A 26,774-nucleotide genomic window follows, 5' to 3' on the forward strand; every position below is an offset into this window, starting at 1 on the left:
GCTTAAACAACAGGAATTTAAATTCTCACAGTTCTAGAGGGTAGGAAGTCCAAGATCAAAGTGCCAGCCAATTTGGTTTCCTGGTAAGGGCTCTCTTCCTGGCTTACAGATGACTGCCTTCTTACTGTGTCCTCACATGGCAGGGGAAGACTGAGGGGTGTGGGAAGTAAGCTCTCTGGAATCTCTTCTGGTAAGGTCACTGCTATGGTTTGAATATGTCCCCCAAATTTCACGTGTTGGAAACCTAATCCTCAAATTCACATGTTGATTGGAGGTGGGGCCTTTGGGAGGTAACTAGGATAAGATAAGTTCATCAGAGTGGCATACCCACTATGAGACTGGTGGCTTTCTAAGAAGAAGAAGAGAGACCTGGGCTGGCACACTCTTGCTCTCTCACCATGGAATGCCTTCCACTATGTTATGACACAGAAAAAGGCCCTCACCAGATGCAGCACAGATTCCAGCTCCATGTCCCTGGACTTCCCACTCTCCAGAACTGCAAGAAATAATTTTTTTTTTTTTTGTATAAATTACCCAGTCTATGGTATCCAGCCATAGCAACAGAAAGTGGACTAAACAGGCACTAATTCCATCACAAGGGCCCATGATAACCTCATCTAAACCAAATTACCTCCCAAAGGCCCCACCTCCAAATACCATCGCACTGGGGGTTGGGGCTTCAACCCATGAACTTGGAGGCGGGACACAGTTCAGTACATGGCAATATTGTTGCTAGGAGCTCTACCTATTTAAAGAATGGCTAAATGAAGTTCTCCAAACAAATAAAATGACAAAGCCTTGGGACTTCAGAAAAGAAAAAAGAATATAATAGGTTAGAATAGGAGGAAATACCCTTCTCGTGAGCTTTTAAAACCATATTTGACAGCGTGGTTTTCTAAACAAAATGGACTAGGCTAAAACAGAATGGAATAGATAGTGAATCCCATTTAGTGAGAGTAAGGATTGTTTTGAGAAACTTTTGATTTCTGAAATACAGGCATATATATAATAAACATATAGATAAATATTGCAGTACATTGTAAAAATGTGTATTTCTTGCTGTAGGTCATACTCCAAAAGGGCTGAAATTCTCTCTACTGCACGTTTTATATATTTTATTTCTATTAATAATGCCTCTGTTTCCCAGATTTAAAGCTTTTGTTCAGACTTTCAAAAAGGACAGCCTTGAAATGATTGCTCAACCACAAAGTTGCTTCATTGTCATTACCTTATGGGTTTAATGGGCAGATACACTAATTTCTCCTCTGGACTCCAAAGTCAAAGGTTTGTACATGTGCTTCCCTCCCCACTCTAGGTCAGGCTCTGTTCCATAATCCGGTCTGGGAACTGACCTAAGATGCTGGTTGTTAGATGATGGTAGCCAGCAAAGAAGATTAAAATTGTTTAGAACTAGGTTTGACAAAAGCAAGTTTTAGACTAACATCTGCCACATGCACAAACATTTATGAAAACTTCTAAGCATCACATTGCATGGAATGTTCATTCCTGGCAGTTGCAACAATATTCCAGAGGCAGGATTCTGTTATCCTTAGAGTCAGTGTCAGGTAAAAGCAAATCAGTCTAAACCGATGGTCTGGATACAGGCTCACTTAGAAATGAAGATTAGGGTATCCTCCGTAAAACTACAGGTTATAGATCTTGCTGGATTTTCCAGATATAAACTTGGCAGAATCTGATTTTGGCAGAAATGTGGCTGGCAGACACCCTTGTAGGTTCCTCCTCTGGCCTGTGTGTGATGCTTTTTCACGTAATTTTGGCTGACCACCCTGGAGTGAGACTTCTTGGAGAAACTAACAGCCCACAGAGCAAAACCTTAAACTAGGTGGGACATACATAGCTTTCTATATTAAAATATTTGCAGGGAAAATACAATCTTAGCATGCCAAATACACAGTATTAAAGCACATTCCATAGGCTTGGAGAAAGAAAGAAGTCAACAATTAACAAATTCATTGAAACTTGACTGCAAATAAAGCAGCCCAAATAAACAAAACTGCCTTAAAAGTGCTTTCCTGGATACCACACGAAAATGTTTCTCACATAGCTAGCACGAAAATCCAATGCTAAACTAAACTTTAAGGAGACGTAACCACTGTTACATAACGTCGCTAAAAAAAGACAAAGTGAAGAGGAGAGTGTCAAAGCAACAAATGAAAGGAATGGAAAGACTTTTTGAAATACTGTTGTGCAGTATGTCTACGGTTGTCTCTGAAATCGTGACTGGCTCTTTAAAGAGTCTTTGGTTTCATTCCTTTTTTTTTCTGAAAAGTGGGTCACCTGCTGGGCTTTATTATCTGGGGGCTGGGAACTGGGGGCGTTACTTGCCCTTGGCTTTGTGGTTGCTCTGGGTCTTCTTGCGCAGCAGCGCGGCCTGGATGTTGGGCGGGACGCCACCTTGAGCGATGGTGACTTTGCCCAACAGCTTGTTGAGATGGCCAGCTGCAAGTGCCGCGGGACCTCGGGGGTCAGGTACACCAGAATCGCCGCCAGGTACACGGGGCGCCGCCCAGGCCGGCTCCGCGTAGTTGCCCTTGCGGAGCAGGCGGTGCACACCGCGGCGCACGAGGAACTGCAGCCCGGCCCGGGAAGAGCGCGTCTTGGGTTTAGCGGGAGTCTTGCCGCCCTGCTTCCCGTGTCCAGACACCTGCCACGCAGCGCCCTCTAACGCAAAAGAGAAAACGAGAATGAGAGGCCAAAAGGGGATATACAGTGTGTTTACATATAAATGTATACGTGTGTGTATGCATATACACACATATATACATGTATGTGTATATACACGTGTGTATATATGCACATATGTGTGTGTATATATAAAAAAGCTGAAGCTTACAATTAGCATTCTCATTGGATGAATTCTTAAAAGTGCCCCATCCAAGCAAAGTAGAATTGGCAGATACTTTTACACGCTCTTTCCATTTTGTTTCATCCAATCAAACTTTAGTGTTTCTGAGAACTTCATTTGAATACAGGTACCTACAGGACTCCTGTTGTCACCATTCTCTTTTCAGGGAAACCAGAAACTGGTTTTGATTTGCCTGGGATTTTGAAGTGTTCTATGATCTCTAGAAAGGGCTCTAAGAAAACCATGTGCAATGTGCATTTTTTGCATTATTTGAGATATTCATTTCCTATATGGAAGACAAGAAAATGAATGGGATGTAGATGTATGAAAGTTATAAGATATGGTATGTATTGATGGTAATTAATAAGTCGATCATGTATAAATTAAGAAATGGAAGGACCAAGAGATATCTAACACTCATGAGGCCTGAAATAGACATAAGACAAATGGGCTCAAAGTACTCATGACATATTAAATATAAAACAGACACTAAATATTCAGGGTACACTTCAGACATAGGAACACTCAGTATTGCTGAGGTCTTGATTCAGTGATCTGGTAGGGATAACTCCATTATCATGTGTTCTCTGTTTAAAAAAACACGATACTATTCAGCCTTAAAAAAGAGGAAATCCTGTTATTTCAACAACGTGGATGAACCTGGAAGACATTATGCTAAGTAAAATAAGCCAGGCACAGAAAGGCAAATACCACTTGATCTCACTTGTATGTGGAATCTAAAGTTGAACTCTTACAAAGAGTATTCTGAAAATTGCTGGGAGGAGGTTTTAAGTGTTCTCATCACACACACAAAAAAACTATATATGTGAGAAGTCTTCAAAAAGTTCATGGAAAGATTTATATTACCCTTTAATTCCATTTGTCCGTGAACTTTTTGAAGTACCCTCATATTTGAGGTAATGGATGTTACTTAGTTTGATTTAGCCATTCTACAATGTATACATATATCGAAACATCATTTCATATATCATAAGTGTATATAACTTTTATTTGTCAATTAAAAAAAGAAATAAATAAAACCCATGGCTGTTCAGCAGGCTAATCAACGAGCTACAGCTGTGGCCAGATACACTCATCCCTATGTCTTTCCCATAGTGCGTGTGTTATTATCCCCTTGCATGGCACCTTCCATCTGTAGACTCCCTTGTTGGAACCTCAGTGCTGGTCCTTGTAACCACACCATCAACAAAGAAACTTAATGTGGCAGAGAGAGAGAAAGACAGGATGCTTGAACCCTATGTACTCCCGGATTCAGTATTATGTACCTTAATCTTGCTTGCTCCTTATTCTAAGCATATAAAATTACCCCATCTTTTCCCCCTTGCTTCTGGCTGTAGGCTTTAAATTTATTTAACCAGCTGTGCAAATCTAGCATCTTAATTTGACCTGTGAGCTTTTCTGTCCCATGGATGGCCAGCCTTCCTGTTGCAAACTTGGACATTCCTTTGCATCATGGCAATTTCCAACAAGCCACCATAATTAAGATCAAGAGAAAAACGAGAGAAATAGAAACTCAGCTGTGGGAGAGATACTCAGTCTAAGTGAGTAACTAATAACCTTGTAGGATATTGAAGCAGGCACACCATCATGTGATTCAAGGCCATGTGCATCATCAATTCCTTTTGCAATGGCATTTTTGAGTGGACCACTGGTGAGGACTCCTACCTGGTCTATCACAACAGATAATTGACCATTACCTCTAGGTAGTTCAAAAGTCTGTATGTTTCCTACCACCTGGGGAGCTAGACAAGCACGCTATGTCTGAGGTCACTGATGCCATCACCAAGTACACTGGCTGCCAGTGAGTCCCTTTTATCAGGACTTGAACATCATGAACCAAAGATATTTTTAGAGCCACCTTAGTTTTTAAAATTAGAGTTCTAGTTAATGTGTCTTTTAACTAATAATTCATTGGTTGTGAATCAACCAATCAACTAGTAAGTTAACACAGCAGGAGGAAAAAAAGTGTAAATTTTTCCTCAGCTTTAACATCTTCTTTATGAATAACTGGGTATTTTGCAGTTTTTTTGTTTCCAAGATTGTATACTACTGTGTGCATGTGCTCTAATGTACCAATTATGAAGCAATAACTTCTATTCCTTTACTTTCTTATTAAGGGCTTTAAATACCATTTCTCTCTATGTTTAAAGCTTTTCCTAAAAGTTTAAATACCATCTTCATAATGTTCTCAACCTCATATGGTATCTTAGTTTAACTCTGCTTCCTAATGTGCTGGTCCAACCCCTCTATAATTTGTTTTTTGTTTTTTGTTTTTTAATTTTTCCAATTTACTGAAGTTTTCAATCAGTCCTGGAGAAATTGGTGCCTCAATCCAAGTGCCACGTTTTCCAGAATCACTCTTCTCCCCCAGATCAGATAATTTCTGCTCACCTTAGGGTTGGCCCAGCAAAGCAGTCTCCAGCAACAATTGATTATAGGTGGTTGAATATATGACCCAAGAGGACCAGTGCTGTTCCTCATGGACTTAGATTGAAGAGGTCAATCTTGTTCAAGTAGTTGAAACTGAAATCTGCAAAACATTAGGTGCTACATGGAGAATTTTTTCAAAGTACTATTGGTACAGGCTACACTTAAGTACTAGGCTGTCTGGTTGCCTTTTGCTTTCTGAATGGGTCATGCCAAGTATGAATACCATCCAATCAGAGTGGACTTTGAGCAGCTCGTTTACATGCATTACTTCTTTAATTTTCATCTAATCAGAGACTGGGTTGCCCCTAAGCCTCATTTGAATATGTCAACTGTAAATAAGTCCCACTTGGTATCAGCTGCTCTTTATATCAAAGTAGTGAGAGGCTGAGTCTACCACGACTGGGTCTTCCTCTAAGTGTTTTGCTATCTCCATGAATGTCTCTAGGAAAATTTGTTTGCTATCTCCATAAAGGACTCTAAGAAAACTTTCACCAAAACTCAAAAGATTAGCAGAGAGATGCCCTAGAGAGAGCTACTTCATCTTCTTTAACAAAGTCTTGAAACCGGTGTACTTCAACACGGTTATTTCATCCAAGGCCACATGTACTAAGAACTATTTTGTCAAGGATATTTTCAAATACGTAGTAGGAGAAGCTTGCCACCTGAATCACTGTAACAGATGCTGCACCATTAGTCTAGCTTACTCTGACTAGTTCAGATATTGGTATTTGAAGTGGGGTACTACCATAACAAAAAACTGAAATAATTTTGCTCCCATTACTGCATGACAAAATCACAAAGACAATGAAGATGATGCAGTATCAACTGTATTTCAGTTAGGATGGTGTAAAACTTATATGCAGATAAATAACAGCAGATTAGAATGTGGCATGTTGCACATTATTTGTTGGCTGAGCCAAATGCCATTTTAAAATCCTTACTTTTTCATTCACCTATATTTACAAAAAGAAAAAGAAAAAAGAGAGAGAGTAAGAAAAAGAGAGACAATCAAAGCTAAAATTCAGTTTTCAAGCCTCACTTGCAACTAATGAGGTCATAATACACGTTTTCTGGACAAGGACACATAAGCATTTTCTTGCTTTGAGAATGGATGTGAGCTCCACTGACTATAAGACAAAAGAATGAGGAGAAAAGAGAAAAGGCTGAGGATATGTACATCAGCATGGAGGTGATAGATAAACTGAAAATCTCAATGGCTTACAAAAATAAAGGTCTATATCTTGTTCACACTACACGCCCATTGAGGCTGTCTGCAGCCCTGTTCCATGTCATCCTCCCTTCAGGACCTAGGTTGATGGGGTAGCCTCCATGTGGAACGTGGGTGATTGACTTACGGAGAAAAAAAATAAAGAATGTGGTGGGCCATGAACTGGCCCTAAAATTTTATTGTAGAGTGACTAATTTGACTTCTCATATTTTATTGGCCAAAGCAAGTCATATAGACAAGCCTGGTGTCAATTGGATAGGAAAATATCACCATCACAAAGGGAAGGGCAGAGATGTTTGTAAATAGGAATACAATCCATTCCAGTCTAAACTTCTGATCACAAATATTCAGTTCATGCTCCTTTCCACAGACAAAATATGTTCAATGGATGCCCCTCCCCCTCCCACAAGAAAAGAAAACCCAAAAGTCCCATCCAGTTATAGCATCAGAATTGCAGTGCAGGATCTCATGGTAATGTCAACATCCATCTAGATTTGGGTCCTTTGGTTCTGAAAACCAATAAACTAAAATGACAAGTCTGCCCCACCTGCACTCCACCTCACTACCCAAGGTACAACAATGGAACAGGAACAAGATAACTATAAAAATAGGAAACAGAATAGACACTGTCCAAGGAAATTCTGAAATCATCCTGGGTAGATGTTGTACTCTGGAGGTGGGGAATATTCCTTGATTAATTTAGCTCTATACCCTCAGAATAGTTCCACAGCTCATCGTTTTCCATGGTTCTTGGCTCCACCTTCTGGGAAATCTTTTATGTTTGCATTATTCTTGGCCACATTTAAAAAGGACACTGGAGAATTTGCACCTCCTTAGGAACCACGCAGCTTTCACAGTCCATCTTTTGCCAAAAGAAGATTGTTATTTCAGGCAACATTTTAAATCCTGAATAGTCACAGTCTTCTTTAGTCTAGGCTGATTTGTATTAAACTCTCAAGAACTTTTTCGGTGTATTGCTTATTTAGTTACAACCAACTTAGTCCACTGCCCTCATCAGCCCCCTCTCCAAATTCTTTTTGAGATTTGCTCCTTTCTTTCCAGCTCTCTCACTGGACTTAATATGGGGCATTTTGAGCCTATCAGGGCCCAGTGGGAAAGTCACATCCTTTGTGTTATTTTCTTGAGACATTTTTGTTGAACCAAAAGTATTTACTGGACACTATTCTACTTCAGAGGTTTGAACAATTGGTTACACGGTTCCTTTATTGCTTTTACTCTGGTTCTTGTCATGAGAATGAATTTTAGTAAGTATTTTGTTTTTTAAGTCATTTCTCAACTGAGAGAAAGTTTCTTCTTCCAAATCTCCAAGTATAGATATTCTGAAACTGGCTGATTATTTTCTGGCCTCTTATATTTTTGGAAAACTTTGTCAAATGCATCCAATAGTAACAAAGGTACGCTACTAACAAAAGTTTTAATATTTTACTCACGTATATCAAGGATTATCATTCTAGCCTCTAAAAATGTTTTTTTGTTGTTGTTTTTTGTTTGTTTGTTTTTTGTCTTTTTGTCTTCTGATCAGTCCTAAAGCCAACACTACTCATTTTGCATTTTAATTTGTTTGATTGTTTCTGTTATAGTAGCTCTTGACTACTGGTACTAATCTTTGTATCGGTCAGGACAGGGTAGGTTATGCAGCAATTACAAATAATCCCCAAGTCTCAATGGTTCACAACAACCTGCTTCATGCTACATGTTCAGTAGTCACCTGCTACCCTGTTCCACAACATCTTCACACTGGGATCAGGATGGTGCAGCAGCTTCCATCTAGAACACAACAAGTCTCACAACAAAGGGAAAGGAGAGAACTTGGAAAAATTTTCTGACTAGAAATGCCACATGTCATATTGGCTCAAATTTCATTGGTCAAAGTAAGCCACATGAACAATCTTGATAATAACCAAGCAGGGAAGTATAATATTTCCCCAAGGGAGAAGAAGGAAATAATTTGAATACAAATCATTGCTGGACTAGAAAAGTAGAAAGGGCCTAGGTCCTTGATGTCATCACTTTAAAGCAAAAACTGTAAAAAGAGATAAAGATATACATATCACTATATAATGATAAAAAGATCTATCCATCAAGAAGACATAATAATCATAAATATATATGCACCTAATGTCAGAGCAGCCAGATTTACAGAGCAAATACTATTAGATCTAAAGAAAGAGATAGACACTACCACCATAATAGCAGGGAACCTGAACACCCTACTCTCATCATTGGACAGATCATCTAGGCAAAAAATCAACAGAGAAACAATACTTTAGACCGGTTGGATTTGGCAGATATCTACAGAACATGCCATCCAACAACCTCAGAATATTCATTCTTCTCATCAGCACATGGAACATTCTCCAGGATAGACCACATGTTAGGTCACAAAGGAAGTCTTAACAAATTCAAAAAAATTGGAATTATTCCATGTATTTTTTCCAATCACAATGGACTAAAATCAGAAATCAATAATAAACGAAACTCGGAAAACTATACAAACATGGAAATTAAACAACATTCTACTTAATGACATGTGGATCCAAGAAGAAACTAAACAGGAAATCAAAAAATTTCTTGAGGGCCGACCCTCTGGCTCACTCAGGAGAGTGCGGTGCTGGCCACGCCAAGGCCGCGGGTTCGGATCCTATATAGGGATGTCTGGTGCGCTCACGGCTGAGTGTGGTGCATATGACACCGAGCCAAGGGTTGCGATCCCCTTACTGGTCAAAAAAAAAATTTTTTTTTTCTTGAAATAATGAAAGTAATGACACATCATACCAAAACCTGTGGGATACTGCAAAAGCAGTATTAAGGGGGAAATTTATCTCATTAAATGCTTACTTCAGAAGAATGGAAAGATGGCAAATAAATAACCTAACACTTCACCTTAAAGATCTAGAAAAACAAGAATAATCCAAACCTAAAGTTAGTAGACAGAAAGAAATAATTAAGATCAGAGCAGAACTAAATGAAATAGAAACACGAAAAACAATACAAAAAGATCAATGAAACAAAAAGTTGGTTTTTTGAAAAGATAAATAAAATTGGCAAACCTTTAGCAAGATTAACTAAGAATAGAAGAGAGAAGACCCAAATAACAAAAATTAGAAATGAAAAAGGTGAGATTAGAACTGACACCTCAGAAATACAAGTAATCATAAGAGACTACTATAAACATCTATATGCCAACAAATTTGAAAGTCTGGGGGAAATGGATAAATTTCTGGAAGCATACAAATTACCAAAACTGCGCCAAGAAGATATGGAATATCTGAACAGACCAATAACAGTAAAAGAGATTGAAGCTGTTATCAGAAGGCTCCCAACAAAGAAAAGCCCAGGACTGGATGGGTTCACTGCAGAGTTCTACCAAATCTACAAAGAGGAACTGATACCAATTCTCTACAAACTGTTCCAAAAGATTGAAACAGTGGCCATTCTCCCAAACTTATTCTATGAGGCAAACATTACCCTGACACCAAAACCAGACAAAGATGCATCAAAAATAGAAAACTACAGGCCAATATCCTTGGTGAATATAGATGCAAAACTCCTCAATAAAATACTATCTAACAGAACACAGCAACACATTCAGAAAATTATACACCATGATCGAGTGGGATTCATCCCAGGGATACAAGGTTGGTTCAACATATGCAAATCAATAAATGTGGTACACCACGTTAATAAAAGCAAAGACAAAAACCACATGATCATCTCTATTGATGCTGAAAAAGCATTTGACAAAATTCAACATCTTTTCATAGTAAAGACTCTACAAGCTAGGCATAGATGGAAAGTATCTCAACATAATTAAAGCCATATATGATAAGTCCACTGCTGATATCATTCTGAATGGGGAAAAGCTGAAAGCTTTTCCCTTAAAAACAGGAACTAGACAAGGATGCCCACTCTCACCACTCCTATTCAACATAGTGTTGGAAGTACTAGCCAGAGCAATCAGAGAAGAGAAGGAAATAAAGGGCATCCAGATTGGAAAGGATGAAGTCAAGCTGTCCCTTTTTGTGGATGATATGATCCTATATATTGAACAGCCTAAAGCTTCTATAAAAAAAAAAAAAACTCCTAGAGTTGATGAATGATTTCAGCAAAGTTGCAGGATACAAAATCAACACACAAAAATCAGTAGCATTTCTACTCCAACAGTGAACATGCAGAAAAAGAAATCAAGAAAGCTAGCCCATTTACAATAGCCACCAAAAAAATAAAATACTTAGAGATAAAGCTGACCAAGGATGTGAAAATCTCTATGAAGAGAACTACAAACCACTGTTGAGAGAAATTAAAGAGGGCACAAGAAGATGGAAAGATATCCCATGCTCTTGGATTAGAAGAATTAACATTGTGAAAATGTCCATATTACCCAAAGTGATCTACAGATTCAATGCAATCTCCATCAAAATTCCAATGACATTTTTCTCAGAGATGGAAAAAGCTATCCAGACATTTATATGGAACAGCAAAAGACAATGCATAGCCAAAGCAATCCTGAGGAAAAAAAACAAAGCTGGAGGCATAACACTACCTGACTTTAAACTATATTACAAAGCTATAATAACCAAAACAGCATGGTGCTGGCATAAAAATAGACACACGGAACAATGGAATGGAATAGAGAACCCAGAAATCAATCCATATGTGTACAGCCATCTGATCTTTAACAAAGGCAGCAAATCTACATACTGGGGAAGAGACTGCCTTTTCAACAAATGGTGCTGGGAAAACTGTATACTTATATGTAGGAGAATGAAACTATACCCGTACCTTTCACCATATACCAAAATCAACCCAAAATGGATTAAAGAATTAAATATAAATCCTGAAACAATAAAACTCATTAAAGAAAACATAGGGAAAACTCTCCAGGAAGTAGGAGTGGGTACAGAATTCATGAATAGGACCCAAAAAGCACAGGCAACTAGAGGTAAAATAAACAAATGGGATTATATCAAACTAAAAAGCTTCTGCACAGCAAAAGAAACAATCAACAGAGTAAAAAAACAACCAACAGAGTGGGAGAAAATATTTGCAAAATATACATCTGACAAAAGATTAATATCCAGAATATACAAGGAACTCAAACAACTTTACAGCAAAAACCAAATAATCCAATTGAAAAGTGGGCAAAGGAGCTGAATAGGCATTTGTCAAAGGAAGATATATGAATAGCCAACAGACACATGAAAAAATGCTCAACATCACTCAGCATTCGGGAAATGCAAATAAAAGCCACTCTGAGATACCATCTCACTCCAGTTAGGATGGCTAACATCCAAAAGACTGAGAATGTTAAGTGCTGGCGAGGTTGCAGAGAAAAAGGAACTCTCATTCGCTGTTGGTTGGACTGCAAAATGGTGCAGCCTTTATGGAAAATGATATGGAGGTTCCTCAAACAATTACAGATAGATCTACCATATGACCCAGTGATTCCACTGCTGGGAATATACCCAGAGGAATGGAATCATCATGCCAAAGGGATACCTGTACTCCAGTGTTTATTGCAGCTCTATTTACAATAGCCAGGAGCTGGAACTAGCCCTGTCCATCATCTGATGAGTGGATAAGGAAAATGTGGTATATCTACACAATGGAATACTACTCTGCTGTAAAAAAAGAACGAAGTACTATCATTCACAACAACATGGATGGACTTAGAGAAAATTATATTAAGTGAAACAAGTCAGGCACAGAAAGAGAAATACCACATGTTCTCACTTATTTGTGGGAGCTAAAAATAAATAAATAAATAAACACACAAACAAATAAAGGGTAGGCGGGGGAGAAGAAGACAGAATAACCACAAAAATTCCTTGAACTATTTACATCAAGTGAACAGATAGGATGTGGGGGGGGGGCTGTTGGAGAGGAACGGGTAAAGGGGCATGAAAATCACCTACAATGTATTTTGAGAAGTAAAATATTTTTTAAAAGAATAAATAAATAAAATAAAATAACTGTTTTAGCACTTACTTGTACATATTTGTGCGGTACAGTGTGTTGTTTCAATACATGCCTATACTGCACAGTGATTCGCTTAGGGTAGATAGCATAGTTTTGTCCCCATTAGTGCACCTATCCTTCCACCCCTCCTCTTCCTGGCAACCATTATTCTATACTTTACTTCTATGAGAACCACTTTTTTTTAGATCCCAGGAAAGAATATGCTAATGGCATAATTCTCTTAATTTCAAATTTCTTGCCATTTCTTCTTAATGTATGAGAAGGTAACTAATTTAATAAAAATAATGTTTTTAACACATATGAGTGAGATCATGCAGTATTTGTCTTTCTGTGCCTGACTTTCTTCACTTAACATGATGGTTTCCAGTTCCATCCATGCTGCTGCAAATGACAGAATATCACTTTTGGGTTTTTTTTAACAGATGAATAGTATTCCATTGTGTGTGTGTGTGTGTGTGTGTGTGTGTGTGTGTGTGTGTGTGTGTGTACCACAGATTTTTTATCCATTCATCTCCTAATGGGCATTTAGGTTGATTCCATCTCTTGGCTATTGTGAATAGTGTTGTGATGAACATGGGAGTGCAGATGTATTTTTGATATATTGATTTTACTTTGAGTGTATACCCAGTAGTGGGTTATCTGAGTTGTCATGTGTATTTTTATTTCTGTGAGGAACTGTTTTCCACAATGGCTGTACCAATTTACATTCCCACCAACAATGTGGAGTTCCTTTTCCTCCACATCCTCACCAGCATTTGTTATTTTTAGTCTTATGGATAATAGCTATTCTAACTGGGGTGCAATCATATCTTACTGTAGTTTTAATTTGCATTTCCCTGATGCTTAGTGATTTTGAGCATTTTTTTCATGTGCCTGTTGGCCATTTGTATGTCTTCTTTTGAGAAATGTCTGTTCGGGTCCTTTGTCCATTTTTTAATTGGGTTATTTTTGTTGTTGAGTTGTTTGAATTCTTTATATATTCTGGATGTTAGCCTCTTGTCTGATATGTAGTGTGCGGACACTTTCTCCCATTCTGTAGGTTGTCTCCTCACTTTGTTGATAGTGTCCCTTGCTGTGCAGAAGCTTTTCAGTTTGATGTAGCCCTATTTGTATGTTTCTGCTTCAGTTGCCCAAGCCTTTGTATTCTCACTCAAAAAAATCACTGCCCACTTCCATTTTGTGTAGTGTTTCCCCTAATTTTCTTCTAGAAGTTTCTTTTTTTTTTCTTTTTATTGTAACAAAGTTGGTTGTACATATCTGTGGGGTACAGAGTTGAACATCAACACTCACTTGCAATATGTGATGTTCACATCAGAATAATTGTTATAAGCAATAATGTACACTCTCATTGATATTCGTGGCCCTTTACCCATTCCTCCCTCCCCACTCCCTTTCTGCTTTTAGTAACCCCAGTTGTCCTTTTGAAAATTCAATCTGTTATTGGGAATGTTGTATCTTTCTTTCTTTCATTTATATATTTATAATTTTAGCTCCCACTTACTAGTGAGAATATATGGTATTTCTCTTACTGTGCTTGGCTTATTTCACTTAATATGACTTTCTCTAAGTTCATCCATGTTGCTGTGAATGGCAATATTTCATTCTGTTTTATAGCTGAGTAATATTCCTCTTCTAGAAGTTTCATAGTTTGAGGTCTTAAGTTTTAATCCATGTAGAGATGATTTTTGTGTATGGTGAGAAATAGGGACCTAGTTTCTATCTTCTCAGTGTAGATATCCAGTTTTCCAAGCACCATTTATTGAAGAGACTGTCCTCTCCCCACTGTACATTCTTGACACCTTTATTGAAAATCAGTTGGCTGTAAGTGTGTGGGTTTATTTCTAGGCTCTCTATTCTTTTCCATTGGTCTATTTGTCTGCTTTTATGCCAATACCATGCTGTTTTGGTTACTATAGACTTATAGTATATTTTAAAGTCAGGAAGTCGAATGCCTACATCTTTGTTCTTTTCGTTCAAGATTGATTTAGTTATATGGGGTCTTTGGTGGTTACATACAAATTTTAAGATTATTTTTTCTATTTCTGTGAAGAATGTCATTGGTATTTTGATAGGAATTGTGTTGAATGTGTAGTTTGCTTTGGGCAATATGGACATTTTGACGATGTTAAGTCTTCCAACCCATGAACATAGGATATCTTTCCATTTATTTGTGTCCTCTTCTATTTTTTTCACCAATGTTTTAAAGTTTTCATTGTAGATGTCTTTCACCCACCTTGGGTATATTTAGTCCTAGGTATTTCATTTTTTTAGTAGCTATTGTGAATGGGATTACTTTCTGGGTTTCTTCTTCAGTTATTTCATTTTTGGTATATAAGAATGTAATTGATTTTGTTTGTTGATTTTGTATCCTGTCACTTTACTGAATTTGTTTATTAGTTCTAGTAATTTTTTGGTGGAGTCTCTAGGGTTTTCTATGTATATGATCATGTCATCTGCAAATAGGGATAGTTTAAATTTCTTCCTTTCTGATTTTGATGCACTTTATTCCTTTTTCTTGAGTTATTGTTGTGACTAGAATTTCCAGTACTATGCTGAATAAAAGTAGAGAAAGTGGGCATCCTTATCTTGTTCTAGATCTTAGTGGAAAAGCCTCCAATTTTTGTCCATTCAGTACGATATTAGCTTTGGATTTGTCATATATGACCTCTTATTGTGATTTTTGTTTTTAGTGATTCTAATTATCTGGCTTTTCTTCACTTCTTTTACATAATTGTCTGGTCTATTGTTATTTACTTTTGTTTCTATTATATTCATTTCTAGTATCTCTTCTTATATTCTTTTATATGAAAATTTGGGAAAGGCTATTTGTGTTACCTTGACTCTTGCTCATGATAGTTTGTTTCCACATAAGCTTTGTAATTTTAGATGGTGAGAATATTGTAACTGGGCATTTATTTGAGGAAATCCTAATGGCCAGGGATTGAGTGCTTACCTCCTCTGAGTGCCCAAATTAACCACTTTTATGTTCGTTGATGGCTTTCTAGACCATGTACATATTGCACATTTGAATCCCAAACCAAAGCAGCACAAATTGGTATTTATTCATTCTCAACCTGGGTCAATAGAGAAAATCTTTCTTATCTTCCTGGGCTGATGAACAGATGTTTTTTAGTCTACATGTCACTGCAGCTGTGACCTTCTGTGGGTCTTTGCTTTAGACAGTGTGACAAGGAGAAAAAACTCATTGCAGAAATCTTAATTTTTGTTTCAAATAAAGAAGGGCATTAGATTGGTAAATGTAACTAGAAGGAAATAAATCTGTAATTCTCTTAAATTGTCATCATAATTGTTTAAAGTAGGCTGACAAATGATGGACATTATATAATGAGAGGTGATTTTGACTTGACAATGTAGCTGAGTACAATTCAGGATGGGAAATATGATAGCTAGTTACTTCTATTTCTACTGTGCAGGATGGTCTTGGAAGTACTACTTTTGACCAATTTTAGAAAAATCATAGGATAATAACAGGGAAGACTTGAGGAGTAAACTACCCATCTCACTGCCCTCAAATATATTCATAGCAACAGAGGCAAGTATTGGAGAAGTGGGCCCATGAAGACGAAGTCAAGAATGCCATGATGTGCCTCCAATATCCTCTTCAGTTAGGCTAGCCATGCCTGTCTCTAACCATTGTCTTACTCCATTTGTACTGCTGTAACAAAATACTGCAGACTAGTAATTTATAAACAACAGAAATTTATTTCTCACAGTTCTGGAGCTAGAAGTTCAAGATCAAGGTGCCAGGCAGGTTTGGTGTCTGGTGAAGATCAGGTCTCTGCTTCCAAGATGGTGCCTTGCTGCTGCATCCTCCAGAGGGGACAAACACTGTCTTCATGTGGCAGAAGGGATTCAAGGGCAAGAGGGCCAAACTCATTCCTTCAAGCCCTTTTATAAGGGCACCTAATTCCATTTATGAGAGCGTAGTCTAATGACTTAATCATCTCCCAGAGGCCCCACCTCTCAACCCACCATGGGGATCAAATTCAACATGAATTTTGGAGAGGAGACCATCATTCCAACTATAGCAACCGTATACTTGTCTTTTAATTATCACTATTATTTTTATTATTTTGCTGTTATTTGGACAAAGCAAAAATCCATCCTTTTACTGGATTTCAAGCTTGCTCTCTGTCTTTCCCTTATTTTCTATGTATCCTTCAGTGACAGACCAAGATGAAGAACAAGGTTAATTTCATCATAAAGTGGAGAATGGTGATGATGGGTCAGAACGGAGGACCAACGTCATTTTATTGGCTATTGTGTTTGAAGTGGTGTTTTCATCATATTAAGTTAAAGGTTGTGGCTCATATAAGTCAGACATATGTGGTGCCTCAGGCAGAAAGCCACTCTGAACCAGCATCTGGAAAGAAAGCAGCTAGGGCGAGGGAGATCAATGAACAGAAAGAGCAACGGCAGAAGCAAGCACAGCTCAGAGATCGCATGGTCTAGGATTCAGGATTTGTACCCTATTCTCTTCCTCCCTTTCCCCCTCTCCTTTCTTCCATTCCTCTCCTTTCATTCCCTCTTTTTTCTTTCTATCCCTGTCTTTCTCTCCTCCTTACTCCCTGACAACCCCAATTGCTCTCATTTCTGATGTCTTCTTACACATCACTTTCTTTCGATTAATCTTTTCTAAGAGGGAAAAACCCTTTGCCTGAAAATCTGGAGTCTGATCCTTGAATCTGCACTATAGAGAAGAAAAGATGTTTGGGTTCAGGCTCCAGATGAGAGAGTCCCATGAAGGACTCTTACTGACTCGACTCTGGTCACTTCCCTAATTCTCGTACTTACCACCGGTGCTGGTGGACGTAGAGTTCTCCCATTGGCCAAGCTGTCTAATATGCACCTTTGGTTTCTTGGAGGGCTCTGACTAGCTATTCCCATAAAACCAGAGTTTTCCAAAGCACTCATCTTGACTTGCTAGTGGGATCAATTTGGAGGGCCAGGAACAACATTAAAAAAAAATGAGATAGAATAGACCAGGGTCTTATTTAAGAGAATTGAAAAGCTCAGAGTGTATCTCATGTAATAAAGTAATTGTTTTATGACTATTTTATTTTGGTTATGTGTGTTTGTGTTTATGAGTGTATCTTCAGTTACACTATAATACTGTATTTCTTCCTGTGTAATATTGTCAGAAGAGTGTTAAAAATGCTTCTCTGATGCACATATCTTATATATTTTATTTATGTTATAAGTCCCACATTTAACACACTTATAATTTATTCTTCACAGCAGGTGTTATTTCTTTCATTTAGCCTTTCAAAAAACTTATATTATCAAGTGCTGAATCATTTAGTCCCTTTGCTTATTTTATATGCATTGATTTAATAAATACATATACTAGTTTCTCCATCTTTCCTTTAAATTTGAACTTTACTTTCCTTTTGTTCTTGAGAAATTTACTTTTCTATATGTCCACTCTACTTCCTTTATTCTATCATCTACCTCAATTTATTTTGTGGTCAAAGTATGGAGAGATAATATTGGTAATATGCTTCTCTCATCAATGGCTCCCACCTGTTCTCTGAGAAATTCAGCTTCAAAAACTTTAGTTTGACATGATTGCAAGCATAATACAGCCTAAATCACAAAAATGTTTCAAAGGGTATTTTTTTGATTGTTTATTTGTTTCTTTGGAGTATGTATAAACAAGCATGTTTCTCTCCTGTTCTGTAATTTGTGTGAAGTTCTAGGATGCACTTAAGAGGATGCCTTAAAATACCAACATTTAATTAATGCTAATTCATACATTGTATCACACTTTATTATTTCTGAAATACATAGGCAAAATTAATAGTGTTTTATAACTTCCTTTGGCTGGTGGTAGTCTTGTTATATCCACATTATCTATTGGCCACATATCTAAAGCATGAGCCTCAAAGCTTGTAGAGTGGGTGTCAGTGATTTGGAAGGAAATCTCTACGGCAATAGTAGAGGCACTTTTAACCCCTAGAAACTAAATGATGTTTAGCAACATTCCCAAATTATGAATTTAGATAGGCTACCTGGACATAGTGCCAAATCCAGTTTAGGAGGCCAAAACTAAGTTCTTTTATTTTATTCTAAAAATTATTTTAAGAAATGCTGACTGAATAAATTTCAGATAACACAGATGTTATTTTTGAAAAATACGAATATCAATCATTCTCATTGGAAAAGATCTTTTAAGAGCCATCTAAGTTTTCAAAGTAAGTGTCATAGTCAAATTAAGTACTGTATTTTCCTGTTTGTAATTTACTGCCTGTGAATCACTTACCAAACCAATGAGCAAACTGGAATACATACACTGCACGCCATCTTCATTTCCTGCACTTACAGGATGGAAGTTTAGTAAACTCACAAGCTTACTCTTGGATCTAAGCAAGGTTTAATTTCAGTTATGTTGATTTAGTCTAGGGAGGCAGATATTTATTTTATACTTGTGTAGGGACTGGAGTCCAACCTGTCAACTAAATTTCTGGCCAGGTCCAACAATTGGCACTATATTAATCACTGAACCAATCTCGGCTGTATATGACCAATATATATGACCAATATCCTGTAGCTGCCCCCTCTATGTGGAAGCCCTCCTCACCCTGCCCAGGCTGCAATGTCTGTTCTTTGGCTTATCTGTCACATGGATAATCTCTTTACCCCTGTCCATCTCCAACACCACACCCAGGGCTGCCCTCCTGTGCCCCTTTGTAGACACCCCCATCACCCTATTCAGGCTTCCACAGCCCTGGTGGGCCACCACTGCTGTCCGTTTGTCAATCCACTTGGGTTCCTATACTCCACTCCAGGCAACTGTCTCTAAACACCCTTCCCCCATACACATGCAGACATCCACCTTGTTTAGTCCAACCTACTGGATTTTAGACTCAACCATTCAGAGAGGAAGACAGAGAGGGGTTTATTTTTAATAGATAGATCATAGACACAGATTCTGTTTTTACCTAAAAAGTCTTTAGAAGCATTGGATTAAATAGTCAAATGTTCTGCTAAAATTCTGCATAAAATATTACACTACTGTGAATAATGCAATAGCTTTAACCCACTAAATGTCAGACAACAAATCTAAAGGAACAAATATCCACTCTCCCAGATCATATGAAAAAATATTCCAATTCCTCATCAGGAGAGACTCGCGTCGAACAACAGTGTCTGCATTTCTACATAACCCACCTCAGCCCCACGGAGCACTCTCCTCCCTGAGGAAAATTTGTGGCAAAAATGTCTGGTAATAATAAAAAGAATTCTGAGCAGTTTTTAAAATCATTTATGATGTTTTGTGTTGCGTGTAAAGAAAATCCTAACTCAACTAATTTAAACAACAGATACATTTTTTTTTTTTTTTTTTTATCTCCCAAAACAGGACACCAAAGGCAGAGAGGCTCTAGTGCAGGGTGATCAGAGCCCCGCGCCACTGCCTTCAGTCTCCTGGCCTCTGTCCTCCTCCACACCTGGCTTTACCCTCACGCTGGTCACAATTCCAGGTATCCGTGAAGACACAACAAATTACAGGCAGGAAGAAAACAGCTTTTCCAGAAGGCTTCTCCCTCCTATCTCATTTGCCAAAACTTGGCATAGTTCCAGGTGCTGCCTGAGCCAATCAGCTACAGTGGAAGTGATCTTGTGACTGATGTGAACCAATCAGAATTCACCTCGTGAAGCTACTTAGCAGTGTGACCGACCTCTCCCAGGGGATAATGCCATGTAAAGACAGTGGACTGCTGAACAATGCTGAAAGATTTTGGCATCACAATTAAGGTTAGAACCCCTACCATACCTATCCCACCCAACCCTTTTTCCTACTTTAGTTTTTTCCGTAGCGTTTATCAGTGTCTGGCAAATGATATGTTTCTACTTGTTTATTGTCATTATCTCCCTACAAGACTATAAGCATCTGTAATTCACTGAATCCATCTCTGAGTGATACGTTTTCCAGCTCAGTCGTCATCATTTTTCTATATCCTGTAACTTAAAGATGAATGGATAGTGTTAATCAGTGTTAATACATTTTATATGGTTGAAAAGAAGGAAAGGATAAATGATCACACATACACACACAGACAAATTAACATAAAAGAACAAACATAGAAACACGTCTAGGTTTTATAGCTCCTTTTGCCAGTGGTTACATAACGCAGTATTTATGACACACTCTACCACTCTTATTCCACTCTCCTTTTGCCTTTAGTCAGCACCTCAGCTAGCCATATGTTTTTACTTGGTGAGGCAAATTCCTGAATGATCTTAGAAATTATTAGTCCAGCTTGTAGAGGGTACTATAGTTTTTCATTAACTTTTCCACTGAACGTGAAATAGTAAGAATTCCCAGAGAATTCCCTGGTTTCAAAAAAATACTTTTCCCAGCTACCACAGTATAAAGGTAATCCTATTTACCTTTGATAACCAGGAAGAATGACTCCAACCAGGACAATTAAATAATGCCTATAAATTCCTTTCTCCTGGGAAAAATTTAGTGTGAAGTTATTTGCAAATACCATGTCTTGTTTACATATGCATCAAACACTTCTAGAGCTTTCCCAACACTGTTCTCTTCTTCTCAGCAAAGGAGGATTATACCCCCTCAATCCTCACACCTGCATTTAGGTGTGGCCAAAAGGTTTTAAGCTGAAATGAAGAGGACTCTGCACTAAGGGAAATCTGCCTAGCCCACCCTCCCTATTTTACCCAGTGGGGAAAAAAAGCCTTAATCTGCAGTGGGGAAGGTCTCAAGAATGTCGACTGAATTGACTCATGTATTTATGGAGAGTGAGGTGTCCTACGATCTGCCACCTGCAAGCTGGAGACCCCGGAAGCTGGGGGTGTAATTCAGTCCAGGTTTGAAAGCCTGAGAACTTGTGGAGCTGACAGTGCAAATCCCACACCAAGGCTAGGAGAAGATGAAATGTTTTCTGTAGTGAGACAGAAAAAGAGGAGCGGGGGCAAGTTCCCCTTTCCTCTGCCTTTTGTTCTATTCAAGCCCTCATGAATTGGATGATGCCCACCCATATTGGGGAAGGCAATCTACTGAGACCACCTACTACTCAAATGCTAATCTCATCCAGAAACAACCTGATAAACACGGCCAGAAGTAATTTTTAACCAAATATCTGGTTATCCCCTGGTCCAGTCAAGTTGATATATAAAATTAGCTATCTTAGAGATTTAATGTAATTAACACGGTATAGTACTGGCAAAAGTATAGACACTTAAATTAATGGAACAGGACAGACAGTTTACAAATAAACCCATACAAATATTGTCAACTAATGTTTGATGAAGGACAAAGGTAATTAAATGGAGAAAAGATAGTCTTAACAACAAATGGAGCTGGAACACCACCACATGTTAATAAATGAACCTGGAGACATCCTTCACACCTTATACAAAAATAACTAAAAATCGCTCATAGACTTAAAAGTTAATATATAAAACTATCAAACATTTAGAATAAAATATAGGAGAAAATTTGCATGATCTGAGGTTTGGCAATGAAATTTTAGCTATAATGCCAAAAGTATGATCCATGAAAGAAAAAAATTGATGTTCAGGGTGGGCTAAACTTAATGAATCACTTTCAAAGAACAGAGTAAGGAAATGGAAAAATAATAACTTTATGGTGGAGAAACCTGGCAAACATTAACCAAGTAATGAAGGTTAACATCACAGTGATGCTAGCTGGATCTCGGGTACCCCTGAAGTGATGTGATGAGAAGGGCACTTCACCTTTGTGGTGTTATTTCCCAAAATCCATGACTCCAGTCTCACCATGAGAAAAACAAACAAACCCAGATTGGGGAACATTCTAAAGGTACCTGATCAGTAATCTTCAGGACCGTTAAACTCTTGAAAAGGAGGAAAAGACTGAGACACAGTCACAGACCAGAAGAGTCTGGGAAGATATGTCAACTAAATGCAGTGTGACACCCTAGATTGGCTCCTGGGACAAAGAGGAAACATTAATGGAAAAAGTGGTGAGGTTTGTTAATAATAATGTATCAGTAGCGGTTTCTTATTTTTGACAAATGTACCATAATAATGGAAAATGCTAACAATGGAGAATACTAGGAGAAAGATATATGGGAACTCTCTTGTACTGTCTTTGTACCATCTCTGCAACTTTTCTGAAAATAAAAATTTTTCTGAAACAAAAATAGTTTAAGCTATTAGAAGTCAGGATAGAGGTCACCTTGTGGTGGCTGAGGGACTGGAAGGGACCATGAAGGGTCCTATTAGCTGATAGTAGTGGTTACCTGCTTGATCTGGAAGCTAATCATATGGGTGTGTCACTTTGTGAGTATTTGGCTTGCTGATATGTGTAATTTTCTGGATATAAATTATAGTTTGATAAAAATTATTTTAAATGAGATAATTGTTATTAACTATCCTAAGTAATTTTAAGTTCTACAATTTAGAATTCTTTACTACTGAATATTACATACTTTGAAACAAAAGTTCTATTTTAAACATAATTTATTATTTTGAACATGTAACAAATTCATGTGGTTTGAAATTCACATCTACAATAGAAAATTGTAAAAAGCAAGCAAACAGACAAACAAAAACAAAAACAACACTCCACTTAGGCATGTTCTCTAGTTCCTAATTTCCTTCTTGCAAAAAACCAGAGTAATGTTTCCTGTGCATCTTTTCAGATACAACTTTTGAAAAAATATATATGTATTTTTCTTTTCAATAGAAAGGATGGAAAACTACCTTTTTGAAAATAAATTAATATGCATATACTTTTTTCTTTTTGTTGCTAGTTAAAATAAATTTTGGTAAATAGAAAAAAATGCCCAATATTCATCATCCTAACACACCAAAAATTTGCAATTATACATATTTCGCATGTTAGTTTTTTTACCCCACCTGTTTTTTATTGGGTTTTTCATCACAGTGCAGATGAAATTTGAAGCAAGTATTTTCTCTTTTGTAAAACTTTGAGAGCACCAGGGAATATTGAAATATTCATTCAGTTATTCACCATTTAAATGTGAATGTCCATTTTGAGTCAGGTTATTTGTTAAGAACTGAATTAAAAGAAAAAGATGGTTGCCACCCTCTAGGCAATTACATTCAGATAGAACAAATAAAGGTTCAGACCTTTAATTAAAATAAGAGGTGACAAGGACTATATAGCCTGGGAACATTTTAAAAGGCTTCCTAGGGGAGGTGGTGTTTGCATCAGAGTTTTCCAGGTGGGAAAGCAATAGAAGATATAGATGAAAGACTGTGCTGGTTTGGGAATCAGGGATTACATATTGTGACTAGAGGAACGAGTACTAGGGTTTGATGCCTACAAAGAATTAGGGTTTGCAGGTGCTTCTGCACAGTAAGGAAGAAAAAAGTCTAAGGAAAAGAGCAGTTAGTGGAAAAACAAGACATGGAGAGGAGAGAAAAAGCTGCAATGTCCAAGTGGAAAACTAGCAATGCTGAAATCAAAGTGTAAAGAAGGAAGGAGGACGGCAGACACTATGACATCCTTTCATGAGGCAACAGGGCAATGACCCTGGAATTGCTGAGTTAGCAGCAGTGACAGATTCAGTGCCAAACCATATAACAGAAAAGAAAATCAGAGGTAGAGAAAAGCTCAGATCCAGTGAAAAGGGTTTTTAGCAGTAAAACAGACAGCAGAACCCACCCAACTCTCTAGGGTATGAGGGGCCTTCCTTCCAGGCCCCTCTTCCTGGGGGAGAATACAGGAGAACTAGGCATGATGAACACAGGCATAGAGCCTGTTCACCTCACAGCAGTCAGGCCCTGCCCACTGGCACCAACCCTTTCCAAATGCTTCTGCTGTGTTTGGTTAGGCCTCCTAATAAGCTGATTGATTTTAGGGGAGAAATGGGGCAAGCTGCAAGGTAAGGGAGTTAAGCTCATGTTGTTGCCTGTGCACACCTCTCACGCACACTTGGAGAGCATGGCAGCTCTGGTTATTTTATGCCCGGTTTTTTTTTCAAAGCTTTCAATTAATTAGTCTTATTAGCCTTCATTTGGATTCAAATGCCAAATAATAATCTTCTATCTTGTAAGAGGAACCCCTTTCACTAAAACAAGGCTTAAATTTGGATAAATTTTCCAAATGTTTGCTATTTCTCCACAAGCTCTCTTAAAACACTGGATAAACACTAAGTAGGCTCTCAGCACCCTGAATAGTGTGATAAATCAAAAGCTAGTAACTTCCATATAGGTGTTAATTTATGTCTTCTCAAAATCATTGCGTATTAACCAGGGTTCTCTAGAGAAACAGAACCAACTGGATGAATGGATGGATAGATAAATGGATGGGTGGATGAGAGGGAATTTATGAGGGGAATTGGTTCACATGATTATGGAATCTGAGAAGTCCCACGGTAGGCTACCTGCAAGCTGGAGAACCTGGGAAGCCAGTAGTGTGACTCAGTTCAAAACTGAAGGCCTGAGAACCTGGGAAGCTACTTGTGCAAGTCCTGGAGTCCAAAGAATGGAGAACCTGGAGTTTTGATGTCCAAGGCAGGAGAAGAAGGGCGTCCCAGCTCCAGAAGAAAGAGAGAGAACAAGCAAATAGGCCTTTCCTCTGCCTTCTTATATTATCCAGACCCTCAACTGATTAGGATGGTGACCACCCCCATAGGGTGAGGGCAGAGTTTTCTTACTTAGTCCACTGATTAAAATGCCAACCTCTTCCTGGAGCCCACTCACAGACATACCCAGAAATAATGCTTTACTAGCTATCTCAGTATCCCTCAATCCAGTCAAGCTGACATGTAAAATTAACCATCACACATTGCTATCTTTAGTTTATGAAAAGGACCATTTTACATCTTTCATACTTTCTTCATCACTAAGATCCAACCAGACTTTTTGGATTCTAAATCCCATTGTATAATAGCTTATGCCTCTGTGACCTCACTGTAAAACGAGGGTAATGATACTACCTAATCCACTGGGTTGTGGTGAGAATTAACTGGCACATAACAAGCATTTCACAAATGTTCACTACATTATTTTTTATTGTTTATTCTGTTTAACATTCTGCCTAGAATGCTCTTCACCAAAATCCCTCCTCCTCTTTCTCTTCCCCTTTTTAGGCCTTTTCCCAAATGTCATCTTTTCTATGAGTTCTCCTTCCCTGCTTAATATTTCTTTTTAACCTCCACACAATATGCAGTTTGTTTATATATTGTCTTCCTGACCTTCATATGGACAGGCACTTTGTCTGTTTGTTCACTACTGTAGTTCTAGTACCTAGAGTAGTGCCTGGCACATGGCAGGTGTGCGCTATACGTATTTGGAGTGGTGGTGTAAGGCCCCCAATTAGAATGCTGACTTCTGTGGTAAGGACAACACAGACTTCTCTTGTCATTGTATCTCCATTACCTCACTCAAAGCCAAACACAAATGGCTCAAAGCCTAGATAAATGAAGAGCAAAACAGGATAATCCCATCTGGAGGCCAGGCTATAACAAGAGCAACAGACCTTTTTCCGGAAGGACATGGAGAGCATTAACCTTAAGACTAAAGACTAAGCTTGAGAAGAAATTATTAAGTTACTATTGAAAAGAACTCAATGCAAAGATTGATAATAATTGGCTTTGAAGAAATATGTGAATAATGTTGATATCTGCTTAAGAAAAAACAGTTCCTCAATTTCGTTGTACCTTAGTTGGAGTCAACATTCTAGGCCACCATTCTGAACCTGTTTGACACATTTTAGTTCCCCCCTATATTCATGTGAGACCAAAGACCCATTTACATCCAACCTCCATATGTGCCACATTCTAAAATGGCTAAACAGTCATTCCTCGGGACTGGTTCCAAGAACCCCAACAAAAACTAGGTGTTAGATTGGCCTGAATTGCCAGGCTCCTGGGTGATGACAAATTTGTAGTAAGGAAGCTCTCCACTGATCTTCCTGATGCTCAGCCTCTCTGCCTCGCTGCTTCTTCTTCTATCCATGGCACCAACTTCTCTGATAGTCCCCACAGGGGATGGAGTTAGATGTGGGTCCATAGTGCTGGACCATTGGGGATAATTCACCCTTAAGACTAGGGAGCACTTTCTAGAACTGAAGAGTCACATATCAAAAGAGGCAGTGCTGAAATCAGGCGAAAAAGCAACCGGACCTGACTGCCCAAAAGTGGTTTCAACTGAGGGAGCCATTGTGTTCCCCTGCTGGGGACGCCCACGGACTTTGCTCCCTGGGCACACTTGCGTCATCTGAATGCATTA

At 38.2% G+C, this 26,774-nt stretch overlaps 1 pseudogene; it reads right to left on the minus strand.

Annotated features, from left to right (window-relative positions):
• Positions 1-2,338: 2,338 nt before the first annotated feature.
• Positions 2,339-26,555, minus strand: LOC134378939 (histone H2A type 1-like; annotated as a pseudogene).
• Positions 26,556-26,774: the final 219 nt, after the last annotated feature.

Source organism: Cynocephalus volans, chromosome 5, assembly GCF_027409185.1.
Source record: "Cynocephalus volans isolate mCynVol1 chromosome 5, mCynVol1.pri, whole genome shotgun sequence".
Taxonomy (NCBI): Eukaryota; Metazoa; Chordata; class Mammalia; order Dermoptera; family Cynocephalidae; genus Cynocephalus; species Cynocephalus volans.